The sequence below is a fragment of the Agelaius phoeniceus genome, chromosome 1, assembly GCF_051311805.1.
Source record: "Agelaius phoeniceus isolate bAgePho1 chromosome 1, bAgePho1.hap1, whole genome shotgun sequence".
NCBI lineage: Eukaryota > Metazoa > Chordata > Aves > Passeriformes > Icteridae > Agelaius > Agelaius phoeniceus.
In genome coordinates, this window is record NC_135265.1 from 120,283,419 (window position 1) to 120,305,745 (window position 22,327).

Here is a 22,327-nt window from a genome sequence, read left to right on the forward strand (position 1 = left end):
TCCAGCAGAAAAGGATCTTCAAATGATTTGTTATTTGATTTTAAAAGTAATTAATCTAAAATTCTTAAAAATAATTAAAAGTTCAGCTTGGGAAAGGTGAAACAGGCCTGTTTTGTTCTGTTTTTGTAATTGGGAATGACTTCTGGTTGTGAAGTCTGCTCAGGTGATGATGGCAATACCTGAGTAATCAAAGTCAGCAATAAGCCCTTCAGTCAGGAAGAAGGAAAAGTTCCATTTGTTGAAGAGGTAGCATTCAGATGAATAGTAAAATCCTCAGTGTAAATGTGGGACACAGTTAGCAACAGCATACCCCAGATATTTAAAAAAACTTCTGTTTACAGATTACATTTGCAATCTGATATACATTTACAGTCTGGTGACAGATTACATTTAATTATTATTCTCATTCTCAACACAGCTCTCCCCAGTTCCTCTAAAAAGGTTAACTTTATTTTAACTGCATCTGTCAAACAGAGGCAGTACTCTTGTGAGCAAATACACACTGGTAACAATAGAGTCTCAATATTGCAGGGAATTCACATAAAAAATTGTAATAGTTTACAGGAGCTTTTTTACCCTAAGAATAGAGATTCTCTGCTATTGAACACTGGCAGCATACACAGGGAATGCAGATAGGCACTGCTGGAGGACAGTGCTGGTGTCTTTTTAATCCACTGTTCCACAGAAAAAGTGAAATCATCTGACTTCTTAATATGATATTGTTTCATTAGCCAAATGTTTTAGTAGGCATATCCAAATCTTGTTAATCCATGCTGCTGTATTTCTAGGGACACGCAAGCTACCTTGTACTTTGCACTGCTGTTTTATTCTGTAACATGGTATGTTGTGTATACAAAACTGTACAGCACATTAAACAGAATCCTGCTCAAAGCAAAATATAGCTGAACCCAAAATAAAACTTCCAATAAATTGAAACATGGAGGAGTATATACAAAAAATTTTCACCCTATGCTGTCAGAATAAAAATGGAGTAGAGTTCCCCCATATATAACACCTTACCACATATTTCTGTTCCCCCTTCCACTCACTTGGACACTCTGTTTTAGTATATTGAAATACTGGTTAGGTGTTTATTTTAAAAATTAAGAAATGTTTAGGAAATGACACAGTTTAGCCAGTGGCAAATAAGTGAAATTAAAAGTTGGCCTTCTGCCGCTGAAAACAGAGACATGCTCCTAATGTGTTGACTCAAAGCTCATAACATTTCTGGCAAACGAAGCATGAAGCATATTGTCAGATAAGTAAAGACTGTTACATCCAGAAAACTACTTTACATGAATGCTAAGATTCCAAGTCAAGCACTGAGAAGTTAATAATTGCTGGGGTTAAACTGCCTAAGTAATATTAATTCAACCTACTTGTACATGTTATGATGTCCTTTAATTACATGATAATTGCAATACCTATTAAGTGCACAGAACACAGTGAGGGCAAGATCCAGCTGCCAGTCCAGCTCTGTCTGGAATCTTTCCACCCAGTCATTTGCTGTTCTTCCATTTGGCCAGGTGCTGGGACCTGGCGGGGTTGCCTTGATGACATCCTTCTGGGAGGAGGTGGTGGGAGGCACACGTCTCTCCTTGCAGCTGGGCTCAGAGCCAGAAGTCATGGTGCCAACATAACCTGCAAAAAGAAATCCCAAGGGCAGGAGCTAGTCCTACATCTACGGAGCTTTGTTCACCTGATTTATTGCATGAGTCTGCTTGTGGGAACACTTGATATGTTTTTACAGAAGCTGAAAGGTGTCAGTGAATAAAACAGAGGCTTTCAAGAAGAGAAAGGACAATATTAGTACTACAAGAAACTGAAAAACACACTAACATGGAATTGGCCCTTATCTCTGCTTCTGTCACAGAATTCTTCATGCAAAGATGATCAAATACTTTTAATTAACTTCCTCACAGCTGCTTACTGCCAATCCCAGCACTAGTTATGAGAAATGGAAAGAGAACTTCTCCAGGAAAATCATCCTTATTTGTTAAGCTATTGTGATAGTACCAACAATAGGACTGAATTCAAAGATGGGGAATAAATACTTGTACTGTATTTAATACATTAATCTGAGAAAAAGTATTGAACTGTGAGCCATGTAGCAGCTGTTGTCTGTTCAATAATCCTACAAAGGAGGCTGTGCAAGAAATGGGCAGTACGAGACTTCCATAATGATCATGTATAAAGGGTGGATTTGTAACCATATTAATTCTGACTGTTGTCACTTTTGCGAGGGATTCTTTGTTTTAATGTGTTCCATGATGCATGGTTGTCTTTAACATGGGAGCAGGGAAGGAGCAAGGGAAGGAAGGAATCTCCACAACTGCAGGGCCAACAAGACTGGAAACTTCAGGGCTCAGCTAAGACCCCAGTCCACACTTGCAGTGGTTGGCTATTACCTAGTGCTAAGCCACACATTTTAGCAGTGGTTTTCACAGCAGTGTTTCATTGCACTACAGAGGGACCCAGGACTGCTGCTTTTCTTCCCAGATTTCTAAAGGGAGCAATTTCACCACTTGTCTATAGACATGCTTATTTCTGCTTCTCAGCCCTCTCCTGCTCCCTTCTGCTTTCGTCCAGAGCCTCAGCTTCTGACCTCTCTCAACATATGCCTTTTGTTTCCTTCTCTCTCTTTCCCCTTGGATCAGATTCTTTCCTTTACTGCCAGGACACCAATGTGAATGGCATGCCTGGTGGATAGAAACTGGTTTTCTGTCTTGGTTCTGGACTAATGGCATGACAAAACTGCTCCATCCCGTGCAGCATTTCTCCCAGGGAAACATGCATATTTCCAGTATTCTCAGCCACAAGCATTTGAAATATCAGGACGTAGACCACGACAGATCATGAAACTGCCTCCACAGTCACAGGACTGTGTTAAAAAACCCCCAAACTTCTCTTGTTCTTTTTATTAGACTTCTTGGTTTTATTTATTCTCAATTATTTTTTTAAGATTTTACCATGTAGCTACACTGCATTTTCAGGCTTTTCATTATAAGAGTGAGTTCTGGAAACCTTCTCTTAAAAATATTGACAACTAAAATTTTCTTAAGCTCAGGAGGGCTTCAGAAGTTGTCATTTTAAGAATGTAAAGTGGTGCAGAAGGTGGGCTAGAACCAGGAGCATTGTTAGCTCTGCCCCTTGTCCATGTATGGGGATAAGGCGTGCACAAGGCCCAGAAAATCCTTGGAAAATTTAGCTGCCAGGCTTCAGCTGACTGTCTGGAGCATGTGGCAATGTGCTTTCCAGAGCTGTCTCTATCAACATTTTAATTGACATGGATTTTTTTTGGCAAGAAACCTCCTGAACAGATTCATGCCTCTACTCCAAGCAGCAAGGATAGCAGACTTTTTTCATGAGGCAGCAGGAAGGATTTTTACATGGACAACACCATCTTAACCTTAATACTCTTCCTGGAAATGGGTGAAGCATTTAAGATGACACTCTAGAAGAACTCAGCCTGAAATAAGCAAACAGCATTACATATTTCAGGGAGAACAATTGAAATATGGCAAACTTCTGAGACACTCAAAATAAAAGTCACTGTGGAAAAAAAAATGCAATAAGGCATTGTTACCATCCATGTTTAACATGAGGTGAACTTGGGGATTCTAATTAATTTATTCCATATTCACTTTAAAGTTTCTTTCAACACTTAGCTATGTATTGATACTATGAGACTATGTTTATATACTTCAGTTATATTGCTGGATTTAAATACCTAATTTTAATTATGTGTCTAAAAGGATCTGTTCTTTCATATTAATGGATGTTACTTTTGTTTTAAGTCTCATTTTTAAATATAATTTCAGGACATTATCCCACTCTAAAATTCTGGATTATACAAAGATATCCTTCTGATTAACAGTGCTACTCAGAATCATATTTTAATATTTAATAATTGGAAATAAAGTCACTTGGTATTAAGAATAGCAATTCTTTTTGTTTTTCATCAATTGTGGCTCCGAATTATGTCCTGTCACTTTGAAAAATCTCCTTTACTTAGTGGGACTTGACAGCTTCAAGAATGGAGAAAAAGGGGCAAAACATATTTGATAAGCTTCAAAATTACACCTCTTGACTGTTTTCTAATTATTTGTATACAGATCTAAATTCAGTTGGTAATTAAATTTCTTCATACATTGTGGGTATCACAGGTTCATTTATAATCCAATGTTTGAAACTTTTTGAATCTTTGAAATTGTGATGAGCCAAATCCTACCTTATCCCACCGGACTGAATGGAAAATAATTTTGTGAAGAAAATGAACATTTGAAGAAAAGGACCTGGAATTCAGACTTACCCCAATGAACTCACTTCCAGATTCACATTAAGGAAAGGCTGACAGCTCAGTAAAGTATCTACCTGTGAATGCAATTTAATGAATAAAACCATGGTTCAAATTAGGCAGTAGGAGGACTTAACAGATGAATGTTGTGGTACTTGTGTCACACTTGTATTATATTCCAAACATGACTCTCTTTTTCTGCTTCACCTCTGAGTCTGTCCCAGATATGGAATACTTAAACCTTTGTATCCTCTAAACCTACAGTTAGAGCTCTCATAAACAGCAGAGAATTACATCAGTCTTTCACACACAGCTCTTACAGCTGTTGAATGCCTACAGTATGCTGCACACAAGTGATAAAAGCGTGCATGTGTGACACTATGTCTGCTTGGTAGCGGAAAGGGAGAGAGAGATGCTGAAATACCCAATTCTGCTATTAAATAATGACTTGCTTATGAGACTCACTGACCTATTAAATGCAAACATCTGGCCTAGGTGTTCAGGATCCAAATGAATTACCCACCAAAGACTAACCAGGCATATCAGACCTCAACTCACTCCCAACAACAAAATCACCCAATATTTCACTTGTGGAAAAAGTAAGTGTTTTGTTAAAGTGGGGCTAGTCAAATAAAGGTTTTTTCCACTACTGACAATAAGGCTTTATGATTTGTGTTACTGTATTTGTCAGCTGCATTCTGTTGCTATTCTGCTAAACTTACCAAAAGCTTCAGATTTCTTGTGACTGTCCTCAATCACACTCTGGTCCCATCCTGTCTGATAATTTATGGACAGGTCTTGTTGGAACTGGGAAAGAACAAAAGTTAGAACTATGGAGAAGGAGTTGTTTATCACTTGAATTTAAGATACACTTTTGTGTGAGTCAGTATTAAACAAGAACTTGTGCATGGTGTTGAAGCAGTTGTGATAAATGGTAGTGCCAAAGACTTTACTGATACTAATCTGAGATCTGAGTACTTGTAATTGTTCATGTTTTATTACCTTAATGGGCATGTGCTAGACTTGGTTCACCACTTACTTGGCTAGTTGTGGCCATGCCACAGAAGCTCCAATATTGGTCTGTGACAAAACAGCTCAAATCTCCTTGCTTGCTGCGGGCTGAAGAGGAAGAATGATCAGTATGCCTCTCTTTGCTCTTATCTTGTCTGATATCTATTCTCAACACATCGTTTTTTTGCTGCTCTATGGATCACTGAGAGACAATTAGCCTTGCCTTTGGGAAGGCAGAAATCAGACCACTGGCTCTGTGTTGCAGAGAACAAAGAAGAAAGTGTGTGCCACTGCTGGGTGTTTGGCATCTGATGAAATGATGTTTTCTCAGAAGCCTGCATTGAGCTTGCCTCCCTGGCAGGGCAAGAGCTGTGCCTGTGTGAAAACCAGGTGGCTGCAATTCCTGTCTAGCCATGCTTAGGTCTCAATTATCCAGTCAAGCATCTGTGTCTCCTGTGGTCCCCGGTCCTGTAACCCAGGGGGAGAGACTGGATTGTTCAAGTTAGAGAATATGAACTGGCTGCAGTAGTCGCAGCAAAACTCCTGCCTTCAGCAGGTGAGCTGAATGGCTTTTTCTAACAGGAGCAGCAGTTGGCTCCTGGCACTACCTGCAGAATAACATCTGCTAGGAGCCTGGCAGAGAGCAGTGGGAAGAGTTGGCTTTGTGGATTATAAACCTTGGATGCCTTCTTGCCCAAATTTTGTCACTTTCTCCTGCTAGTGAGCCAAGTGTTGTTAAAAAGAAAGGAGTGTGTTCTCTCACATAAAAATGATCACTGGAAGGAAACTCTTAACCCTGACGTTAACACAGTTAAGCTTCCTTTGTCCTGGTGAAGGAATGCAGAGCTGTGTGTGGGGATGTGAGGATGGGGAATAGAGAACAGGTGGAAATATACTTTAGCAAATGCATGACATCTGCCTTCTTACATGTTGTCTAAGTGCGAGGTGCTTTGCTAATGACTGTACATAATTTTCTTTCCTCATCCACCCACACCCATCTTCCTCCTGACCTCCATAACTTATTCTACTCCTTAATTTTCATCTTCTGGCAATGCTTTGTAAAGATAATCTCCAGGCTCACTAGTCTATAGGAGAGAAACTTGCAGAGAAGTGGATGCAAAAGAACAATGTTTAAGAAAAAAGTCATTGATTGCTATCACTGCTATACTTACTAGTTACATCTTCTCTTTATATATTTTATCCACTTATTTTAGATTATTGGCATGCTGGAGCAGGAACTGCATTTTATTATGACTTTTTAAAGCTACACTGAAATTGCAAAGAAAAGAGTTCACATTAATTTCAATTAATTTAAGAGACATGAAAACTATTTCACAAAGAGGGATGTCACTGTACCTTTTGGGACCTCAAGTAGATTTTGTTTTACTAAACCAGTCAACTCTAGGTTGTAGTGCAAAATTAGCAATTCATTATGTACTTTTCAAGGAAAGTGTACTTTTCATGAAGGTGGAGCCATAGTTACAAAAGCTTAAAACTCCTCACAGTGAACTGTCAACAACAGCAGTGCAAAAATTACTGTATTTACAGACAGGAAATCTTCAAAGATAAACACATTGATAGCTGTTTAACATTTCCTGTTGATGCTGTTCCTGTTTTCCTGTTACTCTTCAAACAGGTTAAGTTGAAAATGCTAATAGGTGGATTAACATTGTGCCACAAAATGTTATACAAGGTCCCCAAACATAAATATGTAAGGCTAAGCTAGTTTAGTAACCTAATTTAATAACTGATATTTAAATATACTTATGGACAATGCAATAAACCTAAACAATTCACATACTAGAGCTGTTTATCCTCTGTGAATCTGTTTTCAATAGCTGACTTGTTTAACCAACATAAACAACTCCCTTATTAAATCATGTATAATTTTGGAACTTGGGTTAAAACATTCCCACAATATTTGGTGCAGATGTTATAAAGTTGTAAAAATCTGCAGAATACCCTGTTTTAAAGCTGGTTATTTTAGGATTAGGAACAAGATGAGTAAACTGAATGAATGTCAAACAGACTATAAATTATGAAACATTAAGTAACTGCTTTTTACCTTATTTGCCTTTGTGGTGAGGGTAACAAGTACAAGGACAACTAGGAATCTGCTTGATCACACATCACCTGACACAGAATTTTGAAATATTATGGATTAAGGTCCAACACTGATGAATAAAAAGTCATTCTGCAAAATAGTTGAATCCTATAGGCACCACCATTTGTTAGGTATCATCAGTGTTTCTTGTGTGATTGAGTTTCTTCAGTGTTCACATGCCCAGAGATACCTGCAGTCGCTGCATCTGCTCCTTCCCTTTGTTGAGTGGAATTCAGGACCCAGAAGGACTAGAGGCTTCTTCAACTGATTTTTCTCATCCTGCACTACCCTTCCAACTCCCTTTACTTCTCACAGTTTTGCTGTGTGGCAAAGGGAAAGTTGTTCATTACTGCCCCAAAATATTCAGAAGGAATTTACTGTTCCTCTCAAGTATGGTCAGCCAGCCTCACAGCTGTGAGGACAGAAACAACTCTTAATTTTGACCTCATTCTTGCTTACCTGAGATACCAGGTCTAACACTTTGGGCCACATTCACACTCTGAGCAAACCTGAATAAGACAGGATGAAGGGCTATGCTCTTAATGCCACCAAGTGACGTTTGAGGATTGTGATGTGATAATAAATTGAATAGAGGGGGCTCACATTTTGTATTGTGTTCCTGTAGCTGGGCACAGTGGAGGGGTCATGCAATTCATCACTGATGCTGGGACGTGTCCCATATGTTTGGAATATGATCATTTGTAAAACTCCCTCTGAAAATATTGACTGAGTGAACATTATGAGCTGTGCACGTCAAGGAGCACAAAGTCAGGGGCTGCCTGTAAGATGCTATTTGGGGCATTTCTGTGCCCAACCCAAAATTTCTTTACAAGCTTCCAATGGGAAATACAGTGTCATAGACTATGCACCAAGGGAGAAATTTAACGAACTTCAGTTGAAGCAGTAGCCTAGTCAGGGTCCTTGGTGAATGAAAAAAATGCAAGGTGCTGGGATAACATCTCAAAATAGATACTGATTTTGGTTTTTAGTTTAAACACTTCAGTATTTTGATAAATCATTAACAAAACACAAAAGCTAAATCAGAATGTGTCCTTTTTCCCCATGACCAGGAACAGGTGTATCACATGGGGATTAAGTAAAAAGAAGAAACCCCATGAGCTGTGTGAGCAATTCACTTTACCAACTCTCAGTTAAAGAAAGACCAAATTTGAACAACTGTTTCCCTGTAATTTTGTGCCACGCATGCCATACAGTAACAGATGAATCATGATTGTGAAAATCCAGTGTCTGTGGGACAGCCTGTCAGTCTGTGTAAACTGATGGTAAGGGCACAAATGTACAAGGGTGCTGCCTCTGAGTTTGCAAGCTGGAGCACTCCTCCTACTCCTACCCAGTGTTGGATGTCTCTTCAATGAAATAGCTGAAGCTACCAGAATGTTTCAGTCAAAGACAAATTTTGGAAATTCTTGACTTTGGCAGCCACTAGTCCTGTCTATATGTTACATAAATATCTTCAAAGATCCCCCAGATAAATGAGTGGGAATAGATGTCCATGGTTAAGCAATATCCATACTTTCTCTCCTCCCATCTGCCAGCCTTTGCCCATTCTCTCCTAAATTCCCATGCCCTAGCACATATTCCTAAATTTTCCCTTCTGTCAGACACACACTTAAAACAAGTTTCTTCCTCTTTCCTGCCTAAGCTGTCAAGTGGATCTAATGTGCGTGAGGACTCCTGAGAAGGATTTAATAGATGTGGTCATATTTGCTCCTGCCAGCTGCACTGAAAGTTATGAAATACCACCACCAGCACCACCACTGTTCCCTCAATCCTTGTGCTTCAGAGAAACTTGCTGACAGCTGCTTGAAGGGTGGCTATTTCCCATTGTGCTCCATGACAGTAAAGCCAAATGCCCCCAGGGAGAAGGATGACCTCGTAACTGGTGAGGAGATGGAGACAAGAGAATCCCATTAAGAACAAAGAGACAGAAATACCACTTGAAAAATCACAGCCCACTGAGGTCAGCTGGGAAAGAATAAGGGGACATGGCAGCCATGTTGAAAGGCGTCTTCAACAAGGCTGTGCTGAACTTCTTTACTGACCAAATTTGTCATGGAGCTTGTTTGTTGATGAAAATTAACACAAAAATATCAAAATCACAGAATTTTAGAGAGTTTTTTTTCAAAAACTAACAATTCTAAAAGGGGGGGTTAGAACCTTTTTAAAAACAAGTGTGACACTCTGATAAGTCCCTGTCTATGAGTGAAATTACTCAGGGGTCTCCAAATTACTTTTAAAGTGTTTCTTGCAAATAGTATGCACTGTCCATTGAAATATTAAAAGTGTGTTTTATTCCATGTAGTGCATCTATCTCAAATAAAACCAAAAAAACCTAAACCAAACCAAAGCTAAAGACTGCATCCCAAGACACTGAGAGACAGTGAATAAATTAATTTGTGGGTAGAAAAAAAAAGATGCTAGGACATGGACATATTTTTTATGTTATAACTTTAAAGAACTGATCAGAAAATAAAAATCAACTACTTTATTTGTTGAAGAGTTTTTTTGCTTTTATAGTGGAAATGATGGTTTATTTGTAGGCCTGCCACTAACTGCTGCTAGAACCTAGTGTTCCTTCTCAAAATTAATACCTGTAAATAACAGACATCAGGGAGAATAAAATCCAGGGTCCTTTATACATTGTATTTGTACATCTTCTTTACTTATTTTCTTTGTGTTTTGACCTATGTAATTTTCCTCTAGATGGCTAGACAAATTTAACTTTAGCAAATTAAAACTTGAGATGACATTTATTTCTGTTAAACAAATATGTAGCTTTGAGAACATAACTGAATATGTTATGAATTATAACTGCAGTGCACTGAGTCGCATACTTGCTTGACAGAAATAAATGTTAGCTAGAATCAAATTGTTGAACTCAAAGTGTACTATCTTAAAAATAAATAATTAAAAACCTAGATAATTTTCTTTGAGATGTATTGAAGGATTAAAGGAAGTGCATCTTTTACGTGATTGTATTAGCTTTCACACACTCATTTGTGACCTTCACAGAGGGAAAAAATCAGGAACACTGTTAAAAGCATCTGCTAAGCAGATACTTGTAAAAGACTATGATTCATTTCTGTGTACAGTACACAGCTTTAAAGGAAGATTTTTGATGCATTAAATGTTGATCCTTGTAATCCTAATTATCCTTCCTTGTCTCAGCTGTTTATTTCTAGTTACAAGGTCATTCAGCTCTTTCTGTATCTCATGTTGAATTTGACATTAGAACCACAAAACCTTCATTTTCCCTTCTTTTAGCTGCACAATTTATTAAAAAAATCCCTAAAGCGTGTAGATAGAAATTATTTTGAGCTTTAGGAAAAATCTTAGAGATTTTGAAAAAAAAGAATTCTTTATAATTTTTCTGCCTGAAATCTTACTTCCCATGATATGGATTATGACTTGGCTTTCAGTATCATTCTTATTTAATCATCTTGTTTTAAGTCCAATATTGAGATAAATTTGGAGCTTTTCCCACTTATTTTGCTGAGATATAATCTGTCCCTTGTTGCAATAATTTTTTTCTGCCCTGAACATCTAGCTTTCTCCTGTGATAATTTCAAAGTGATTTTTTAATATTAAGTTAGATGATCAAACTGGTAAGAAATCTGTGGTCCTACTCAAGAAATGAGCAAATACAGAAGTAACATTTTTTTGTTTGTTCCTGAAAAAACAATGTTTTGCCAATATTGCAGGAAGTACAGGTTTTTTCCTACTATTTTTAGTTCCAGAAATTTAAACTGCAGTCCTGAAAGCTGCATGTGCTCTACATCTGCATGATGAAATTGCCTTAACTGGGACCACTCACTTCTTTTTCTAAACAGCTACCTAAGTATGTTTGCAAGATTGGAGTCTTAGAATATTTTGATTTTAAACAATATGATAACATCAATCTGTAATGGTGACTTGGGGCTGTCATTCATTTAGAGAAACAGAATCTAAATTGTTTCAGCCAGGACTAATCTTTCTCTTGAATGAAAACAATGGGTTTGGCTTTTTGTTGTTCACAGTGTTGTTTTGGAAGAGCACTTGGTCGCTTTTTGAGGGGGATTATATGTCATATTGCCTGTGATAGCAGTGGGTTCAGTTCACTTTGAAGACCCCCTTCAATATATGAACCAAGTCAGTATTATTGCTGCTGTTTTGATGGATATTTTTGTTATGTCCAAAATTTCAGTTGGTATTGCCCTGCATGGCAGCACTCGTGTTACACTTAGAGTGCAGGCTGAAGAGAATTCTACAAAAGTAACCTGCTAGGAGACATTCTGTGATCAACAAATTTACTGGTATATTTTTGCAATGACAAATAGAACACAACTGTATCCACTGCTTTCTTCTCTTTTTTTTTTCTAGGTTATCCTCTTTAAAAATGTACTCTGTAGGTGTTCATGTTAGCTGGTATTTCCTTTCAGTGTCTCCAGTAAGTTATCCTTTCATTGTGGGTAAGTAAGAGTTTGCAAAACTTTGCACCCTTATTCTTAAATTAAATACTGACAAGGAATGGAAGTGTAAAGCATGCTAATAAGCAAGACCTCCCTGTGGGAACCTGTGATAGAAGACTGTTTCACATTGAGAGGCAGACAGCGCTGTTGACACAGGCTGTCAAAAAGGCTTCATGTCTTTGAAAGAAAATCTTAATCTTCTTTATTCATGTGTGAACAGGTCCAGGCCTTCATCCCGTAGCTCATATGCATTGACTGTTTAAACTGTGGGTTGCTAGGCTTTGGGTAGGGTTTGTTTGCTTGTGTCTACATTGTACGAATGGATGAGGACTGAAAATTAAAATCTGTCTGACACAGAGCACTGCTTTTCTGTCTCTGTTTGAAGAGACATGGCAACCCAGGGTGAAATGAAAAGGAATTTTATTGAGCGCAAAAACCGCTCAGTGTTTAAATGTTGGACGCAGGAACTGAATGGTCAATTTGGGAGGCTTGTAGGTTGTTTATAGACATTGGGATGGCTGTCAATCACAGTACAATGGTGAAATTTGTGTTGGAAAAAAAGTGCTTTTTAGTGGCTGAACTCCTGTTTCCTGTTAAAATGCTCACATCAACAAACAAAAAGAGGTTTTGTCTGAAGTTTACAAGCAAGAAAATTTCAGAATAACAGAGATGCTGCTACTGTTGTGGCATCTTTTGATCATTGCGGCACTGACTATTTAACATTTAAAACCAAATTTTACGGAGAAAGATCCTATTGCTCTGTGGATCAGATTCTGATTTACTTCTGTGGCTTGTAAATCAGGAATAAAATTCAGGAATATTGATTAAATGAATGGCATTATGCTATTGAAAAGCAGCATGACAGTGGATTCTGAGACTTTGTGTATGTCTGTGCTGTTAAAAAATTTACTTAGATATGTTTTACATGTTCTTTATATGTTTATAAACCAATAACAAGGAGAAGCAGAAGATAAATAGCACCTATAAAAAAGTAATCTCTTCCAGCACTTGTTAGTAATAAGTAGAGGAAAAAGCCTTATTTCAGAAGCAACTTTTCCCTTTGCATTTATTGTTAAAGCTAACTGGAAGCATTTCCTACTTCATTTTACAGAAGCTTGTATTATCTCAGCTATAAAATTTCATGCTGAAACTTGGCCAAATGTCAAACTCGCCACTATAGGCTTTGGAATAATTAAAAAAAAAAAAAAAAAAGGAACAGAAGGAAATAGAAATAAGCCTGTTTTAACAGAATCAAATTTAAAATGTTAATGCTGTTGGCTTTTTCTGGTTTTATAACATGAAAAAGCATGTTTTACAGAACACTGGCTGAGAACTCAGCCCTCAAAATCTGATATAAAATGTGGTTTCTGGGCCCCTGTGGGGTTCGTAGGAGGAAAGAAAAAGAAGACTGTTGCTCCCATTGTAATTCTTTCACCTCTGAGCATTTCAGCCCCCAGCCTCAGTGGTAGAGGAAGCAGGGAGGCTCAAAATAGCAAAGGCAGGGCAGAGCTACCATCCAAGTGATAGTTCATATGAAATTCTTACTCACCTTATGAGCATTCAGCCCTTATATTTTCCATAATCACTGGGAGCTCATAGAGCATGGGAATGTCATGAAGTTTTCTGGTTGTGTCTGAACAATAGGGCTCTTCCTTTGTGTTCACCATATTTTCACTGACTTCCTCAATGTATGTATAAGTGTTGACAATACTTTTCATCTCTTTCTGAGCAGGTTTTTCATTGGCACATGCAGTAATAAGCCACTTGCCATTTTGTAGAGAGGTGTCTATAGTTAATCCTGAAATAGCTACCACCTTCAAATGTCTTCATTACTTGTTTCATCCTTCTCCTTAAATATATAGCCTTAAAGCCTATGATTTAGACAGTAGTAGACAGTTACTGAAATATTCATCACGAGGAGCTCTCCTCTGTCATTTTTAAATGAGAGAGTACATCTGAGGGCAGTCTCAAAACTAAATTTCCTATCACTTTGCAGGTTTCTGAAATTTGTTTTCTGTTTACCTTTTACCAATTTTTTGCCTAATTCCTTCAGTAGCTTCAGTTACAGAGCTCACACAAACCACCAACAGTTAGTCATATCACTGCTTTCCAAACTGGAATTTCTGTTTTTTTGAGATGCTTCTTTCTTCCAATTTAAATTTAACATAGTCAAACATGTACAGACCTAATTTGTTGTTTAATAATTGGCTATTTACTGCAACTCTCTTTTCAGGTTTTGTTGTCTTGACAACAAGCCCCAAGATAAACTGTTGTAGGTAACTGAACAGAAAAACAAAACTAGAGTTTACATTTGCAGAGAGAGTGAATTTTTTTTAATCCCTGTGTTATATACAGGAACTATGCAGGCACTCAACCTGCTCAGTGGAAATTCACAGAGGGATGTCCCACCTGGAAGTTAGTTTTCTCTTCTCAAGTATCCCACATTGCTTGTTGCAAAAGAGCTTCCCCCCTTCATTCCCTTCAGCTGTGGCTGCATTTGGCTTCAGCAGGAATGCAGCTGCTTAAATGAAATGCTGTGGGGTTTTCCAAGCACTGTCCTTGGCTGTACTGCCACACTCAGCAGCCTTAGGTGATTTGTATCACCTAGCTGTATGCCATTTTTCCCTCTTCTGTAAAATGGGATCAGTGATAAGGGTTCTGCATAAAAGCAGTGATGAAAACTGATTTTATGAAAAGCAAAGTTGCTGTTGTTTATTACTACTCATAAGTCTCAGCTGAGTAAAGCATTTCAATTTCTTTATAGTTTCCTTCACCAATATATCAACACAGCTTGTGTAGCTTCCTCTGTGCATGACTAAGAGGTAAATATGTCTTCTCTTGCAGAAAAGTAGAACACATATTTTTGCTTTCACTCATCATCTTCCAGGTTAACTCTTGTAAGGTCCTACCACTTATTATTCCCCCTGTTTTAATCTCTTAGAAGCAGATGTCAGTATATGCTGCTCTTGCATGATCAATACATCATTCTTGTTTATTACCGATCTGCTGTCCCTTCGCATGCTCGATAGATGCAGCTGCCCCTGGAGACAGCTTCCTCCCAGGTTTATCTCCTTCTGTCCAAGGTCTGCTCCCTTTGCTATCAGGAATGTCAAATAGAGAGCTTTTTTAATATGCTAACCCTATTCCCATCCTATTGATTTCTTCCTCTCTGCTATGACCAGCTTTTGAAGTCTTGATTTGCCAAGGTCTTCCCATCTTAAAACATCTCCTAAAGACTGGCCTTTTCCATGAGTATTGTAAAAGGAAACCATTCTTGCTCTTCTTTCCATGTGTGCTTTAGTTTTTCCTCTGCAATGTGGGGTCCTTGGGGGCAGGGACTGGGTCAGATTCTCTGGATGTGGGCATGAGCTTTATTTTTTAAGGAATTTTATCTGGTATAGAGGAGCTGCTGCAAACTGGACAGATAGCTAGGAACTATATTCTGCATACAGTGGTCAAACAACAAACTGCATCTTTCAGGCAGCAAGTGCTCCTCTCCCTCCCCCCTTCCTCCAGGCTTTATTCTGGAGGTCTAAGTTTATAACAAAAGAAACAAAAAGGTTTTTATATAAATGGAAAAGCAAATGGAACCCAGCTCATGTTACAACTCAGCCTTCTGACAGCCCGGAATGGAGATCTGCCCTACTTAGAGGCCTCTCTTTGCTCTGAACTGCAAGGGAGCTTTTAATATTCCCTCACTTGCTCTGAGTGCTCTCTGATTAGACCTTCACCTCCAGCTCAGTCTTAACCCAAACTGTACATTTGGCAAAGGTTGCTGCAACAGTTTTGTCTGTACAGTAACTGCAACAGTGGAGCCATTATCCACTGCCTCAGTGCTATTGGGGTATAAATAAGAAGCAGGGTGTGTATGCACAGTGTTGTGATTGCTCAGAAAACTCCACTGTGTTGCAAGTCCTTTAAAATAATACAGTGAGAAAGTATTTCAACTTTCCATTAGTCATAAAAGCCAACATTTTTAATATGCATGATTAAATTTAGTCAGGGAGATAAATGGGTGTTATTTTTTCTCCTTTTTTTTTTTCTTTTTGAAATAGATTAATGGAAACAGCCCAACACTTTTGGTGTTGGTACTTAAATATGTTTAAATTTAAGAGGGTGCTTTAAATTAACAAAGCAGGTGCCAGAATGCCTAAATTCAACCTTCTTACTCAGGTGCCTAATTTTAGGCAAGGCAGTATTAGTAGGATTAAATATCTTTTATTGGACTATTTAGAAAAAAACCCAGACTTGGGAACACAAATCATTCTCTTGTTAGGTGCTTGAAACTTTAGAGAAAGCATTCATACTGTAATAGATGGTCTGTGCTGAAAATAAACCACATTTGATACTTTATTTCTTGCAGGCTTTCTGCAAGCCATGTAACAAAGGCGGAACACAATTTTAAAAGCAAATGCCTGGAAAATCTGCAAGATGTAGTGATGCCTGAATTAAGACCCACAGATTACTGCCAGACTTTGAGGTTGAATGATTGTCATTTTATGTTAAACTGACTTGTAGGTGACAATATTTTTGTCTATTTTTGCCTAGTTTTAACATAATTTCTTCCTTTAAAATGAGAGCTTCCAAAACTTTATGGTTGTAAAATAATAAAGATTTTGGAGGGTGAGGGAAACAGCTAGATTACTCTATGGCCCCAAAACAAAATGGAAAGTGTGGTCACTGGCAAGAACAATTTCAATCTGGTACATTTTATGGAATAAATCACTATCTGGCTTCTTGGACATTTATCTCAGTACATAAAAATTGCTGAAGAGTAGGAGAAGCTTGGGCAGGTCTATTCAGATTAATAACATGGCATACAGAGCATCACACAGTCCTTCCATGCAAGGTTATTCAATGTCATCATCTCTTTTCTAAACTTTCTTTGCCCTTTGTTATGCTTTTTGCCTTTGCAGGAGAGAGAAGCATGAGGAGATTTCAGGGATATAATTTTCCCTAGTTTTATAAAGGACCAGATAAAATGCCAAATGACCTTTAGAGCTGCAGGTGACCCTGTTTGATGAATGCTGGGCACAGCACAGTATTGTGATGTGTCCATTCCACTTAGAGCCCAGAAATTCTACATTCCCAAAATGCATAGCTGCAATTTTATGCGAGTGAAGAAACAGATGGATGTGTCACTGATATTTGGAGCCAAGCATTTTCAAGATGCCAACTTCCATGCATTGTAAAAATGGCTAATTACTTTGCTTTCCTAACTGCCTTTTGCTTGGTTGGATGCCATTGGCCTTTATCTCTTTGTGTTTATATACCCAGCTATTTTGTTAGTGCTCTGCACTCTACACCCCTGCTTCTGTTTCTCAGGATGTTGGACAGTGAGTTATATATTCACTTGAGAGACAACTCTCCCAATTTTGAGAATGAATGCAAAAGAGAAGCTGGATAAGCCCTTTGTTTCTCTTTAAATTTGAAATCTACAAAAAAGTATGTGTGGCTTGTTGTGTGTGTGTAAGAACCTTCAGTTTCTACTAATAGTGCAAAGATTTATGGGGGAAAGGCTTCTTTAGAAGACTCTTGCTGTGTCATGAGAAATACTATAGAAAGATCTACAGATCTATCTAATTTTTATGCCTGTACACTCCTCCTTAAGAGTCTTGCCAGCTTTGTCAAACAGTGAGGTTTGGGTACAGTTAGCTTTTCCTTCTCCTGGGAAGAATGCATTGACTTTGACTGGTTTGCCCTTTGTGAGCCTCGTCTTTAGGACTCTGAATCTCACCCTAAAACACACTCTAGACAGCAAAGTAGAAAATGTGTGTTCATTGCCTGAGCACTGCACTGCTTCAGCTAAAACTGAGAAGACTTCATTCTACATTGTAATAGGTCTGGCAAAAGGAAGCCAAGAGCCTCACAGGGGGCCAGCAGGTTTTTGGATCTCAGTCTGAGTTTACTTGTGAGCTTTTTCTTAATATCACAATGGGCTCTTGCTGTGTGCTTCTAATGCCTCAGCAATGAAGTCAGGGTATATTATGCCATCTGTCCAGGAGTCAACACTACAGGTCAAGCTAATTTAAACTGGCACTTTTCATCTCCCTATGCTTGTATGCATTACATTTAATAGTTTAAGTGAGTGATTGTATCTCCTGACCCTGCAACAAAGACAAAGCACATGTTTGTATTTTTTCATTATCTCTAGTTGTCAGGAATAAGGACATTTGATCCTTTAATGAAAAAGTATGGTTTAATCAGGGGCTGATACACAACTTTTGTTTCAGGAGTGGTTATGTTCCTTTAAATTATTTTTCATGCCCATTTCTATTTTTTTTTCTTTGAAAGGTAAGAAGAAAAGCTTACATATGGTGGAACTTAGTAAACTTAATCCTGAATTGAAGAATTTAAATGTAAAAATCAGTTAGATAAGTCTCACATTCAGAGTTTAAAAATTTATTAGGGGAACTGTTTGCCCTGTGGCAAACAGACGAGTTAAGTGATGATCCTGGAGCAAAATTGCTCCCATAAATACTTTGAATGCTGTGAAAAGAGTAACATCTACATCAATATTTCTCAACTGAGCTCTTCAATGAACTTAGAGAAGTTCAATGTATAGAGATGATGAGGGAATTTTTAGAATGGAGGTTTGATAAATGAAAAATGTGCACAACAGTATAATGCATGTTGAAAAATCTAGGGAAACCTTTCTCAAGGGTAGTAGTCAGTTTGCTTCATCTGTCATATTTTTCCTCCTTCTTTCTGCTATTTCTCTGACTTTCAATTTCTCCTCACCACCATGTTTGCAGTATTTTCCTTTTTATGACCCTGTAGAAATAGAATCATTGTTGAGGAGGGAAAGGGAAGAAAGACCACACACAAGTATTTATTTCTTAAAAGCATCTGAAGTTTGGAACAGGGATACTGTTCATGTGATTAGATTGTCAAGATGCTATTTTACCTCATTTCCAAAAATGTTGTACAATTATGATAACATAAATCTATTTCCTGCAGTCATATTAGCCCAGGGCACCAAAGCTATGACTGCCAAACTCAAGATAATTTCAGAACCAATTGAGATGTATCCATGTAAATTTATTCTGTAGACAGATATATAGGTTGTTTGTTCTTGTTACAATAAAGAATCTTAGTGTAAACCTGGTCCTATATGATGACTATGGCCAGCTATTGGTCTAATATTTTTTTGTGATGTTTTGTGATGTGAAACTTTTGTCAATATAACATAATATAATATAATATAATATAATATAATATAATATAATATAATATAATATAATATATATTATATATTATATATAATATATATAATATATATAATAAATCTAATCAAAGGCATTGCACCATTCAACATACACACAAAAAACCACACAAAGTCTAAATATTAGGAAAGGAGAAAAAATACTTGGAGTTTCAAATACTACACTGAGGCAGAAAGAAGACACATGTCTCTCATTCTCAACCAAGAGACCCTGGAACTGAGAGAAACCAAAGGGCAAAATGTGACTGAGCCAATAGCCAGTGTGCAGACTTTAAGGTACAGCCTGCCCAAGGTACAGCTTATAGCTGCAAGTGTTTGAACTGCCAAAATTAATGTTTTTACAGAAAGGTATTAATTTCACACCTACTTTCTATACTAGTGAAGTTAAACTTGGGACAAGGAGCACAAACATACTAAATCAGTCATTAACAAGGGTAAAAGGAAAAGAAAACACAATATGCAATAGATATTTTTCATATAATACTGAGTGTAATTTCATATGCATGTCCTTATACAAGGAAATACCTGTGTTATAAGTAGGTACAAGCAGAGCAAATAACAAAATTTTGAACTAGGATTTAAAAGCTGGAAAGAAATATGATTCTTTCAGAAACATGTGCAACATTTACTATATTAACCCTTATATTCTATACTGTTTCTCATCTATATTGCATCTAAAATATACTGAAAATTGCTAATACTGATATATGGTTCATTAATCATAGTGGAACTGTAAAGTATTTCTTACCATTATTGTGAGTTAAATATTGCATTCTAGGTAAAGGTTACCTGTCCAGAAGCTAGATTCATAATTGAGAAATAGGAATAATGGCATATTACACCACTGGTGAAAGAAGAAAATTATGAGAAGCTATAATGGTGACTTCATTGGCTGTTATAAATCTGGCAGGGGAATGATGTCACATAGAGCTGTACCTTTAAAAAGACATTAAATTAATCCAGTAAGGCAGGACAAAAGTGGCTTAGAATTACATATTAATATTATTTCAGAGCAAAATGTATTATAAATTCAAAATCAATTCCTAAAGAAGGGACTTGACAAATTTAATGAATAAGTACAGAAACCCCCATTATCAGTAATAAAACTATTAAAAAATTTGAAGAATGAACATTTATTAGGTTGAATGTGTTGTACTTACACGGCATGATAAAAAACTGAGGTACTTCTTATTCATGCTTGCAATTCTAATGTATATAAATCACAGGAAGGACCATTGCAAAAGAGCATTTAGAGAAGAGGGAAGGGACAGATAGTCATTAGCAGCAAAATAAGTGAGAGAATTTTGTGGGAGGGGGAGTGCTGGAGAGTGATTCAGCCTCCTTTGCTTCCAGCAGACTAAATGATGTTATTCTACATTATAAAAACAGACTTAACAACTGGGCATCTCCCTTTAATTCAGGTTAATTCCTGACTGTTGTGGAGTTCAGCCCACGCTGCCATGGCAGCACATTTCAACCCACGAAGCACCAGATCACTGATCACAAACACTGCCCATGGTGCAAACTGCGACCTCCCCTGTGCTTCCCGCGGCGCCGCTCCCCACAGGAGAGGCCATGCTCTGATTTTTGCCTCAATTGGCATGGCACAGGAACTGACAACGTCCTACACAACGTTCTGAGATCCATTCTAGCTTTGTTCTCCTAAGGAGAGGCTTTCTGCTTTGTAGTTCCAGCTGAATTTTGGTATGAGCTCGATATTTTCCAATTCCTAAGTGAGAAAGTCTCTTAAGGGAGTTAATCTGAAGGACACCAAGAGCTCGACTTCCAGAAGACCTTTCAAAAGCACAAAGTGCAGGAGCCAAGCCCATGGCTCTTGCTCTGTTTGTGGTAGTTCACCTGCCTATTTTGTCTCAGTCTTGGATTGATGAAGTTTTACACTGTATGTATACATCAACTATTAATTTTTGAGTGGGTGAAGGCAAACTTGTTTATCTGTCATTTACACTATTTGTTTTCCCCCCTGAAATGCTGATTTTTGACAGAGCCAATAGCAGAATGGTACCTTACTTCTGTGAACTACTGATTAGTAATACAGTACTATGTTCAGTTTTTTGTTCAGCAGATAAAAATGCAGAAGAAAAATTCACGTGTTGTGAAGACTGCAAATTCTTTTCCTTTGCACAAGCTTTTGGGAAGAAAAGATTTTTTTTCTTCCTGCACATCTGACCTTACAAGAATTTTGCTCTTTTGGAAGGAAGGGCATACTGTGGTTTCATTTGCAGATGGATAGAAGGATAATTGTCCCTGCAGGCTTTACAGACCAGGCCTTTGGCTTGCTTGGGAATACTGTCTTAGGAGATTGATGCCAGTTTTACCTTGTTTATTTTTTTTCATATTCACTCTACTGTGCTTGGTGTTTTGCTGATCTATCTTTGGAAAATGTCACATGTTAGTTGCTTGAAAAAGGAGATCTGTTGGTAACTGACATTAAAAAGAGTCCACAGAAGATTAAAAGAATATTGTTTTTTCTTCTGTTCTTCTTTTATCTTACTCTCTTCTCTCTGAGCTTTTGTAAGCTTGTTTAGTTGGTTGAGTTATGCTGTGTATATTGTATAAGGACATTATATAAGAGCCTTCTGAACAAAAATTTATTGCACTTACTGAGACTTGATGAAATGTGAAAGAAATAAAGTTATGAATGTACAGTAATATTTGGCTAGGTATGGACATTAACAAACATTATTTGTTGAAATTCTTTCTCTAAATCAGTAAATTATTGGAAATGAGCAGAAATCATTAAGATTGATGCTGCTGCAATATTAATATATTTCTTCTCTGTTAAATTTTTATTAACGCTTTCTCTCTATTACATAGAAACTGCAGAAATGTAAATCTTACTGTATGCGATCAATAAACAAGTTAGGCAAAGGTAACTTTCAGTCTTATCCCTTTACTCTGAATAAATTGAGGAATTTAATTTACTTTTAATATGATATTAAAGGGAAGAAAAAAAAGTGAAAAAACAACTATATGTATAACTTTTGGACAGAATAGATTATTTTATTCCTGTAGTGACATACTGCCATGTAGTGTCACCTTACTTCAATATTTACTTTTGCTATGATTAAGAAAACTGTGGGGGGTTTTTCCCTCAGTCAGTCATGCCTGGTAAGCAGATGTTGGTTTAAGTAGTATAACCAAAAATTAATTGGGTGCTAGAGGCTCAGAAGACTGTTCTGCTTTCAGAAACTGGAAAGCCC

At 37.4% G+C, this 22,327-nt stretch overlaps 1 long non-coding RNA gene across 1 annotated transcript; it reads right to left on the reverse strand.

Moving 5' to 3' along the window:
- Positions 1-757: 757 nt before the first annotated feature.
- LOC143696118 (uncharacterized) lies at positions 758-20,467 on the reverse strand. Its single transcript, XR_013185524.1, has 4 exons — positions 20,267-20,467; positions 5,020-5,104; positions 4,313-4,374; positions 758-1,641 (listed from the first exon to the last, which is right to left on the reverse strand). It is a non-coding gene; the product is annotated as an uncharacterized LOC143696118 (long non-coding RNA).
- Positions 20,468-22,327: the final 1,860 nt, after the last annotated feature.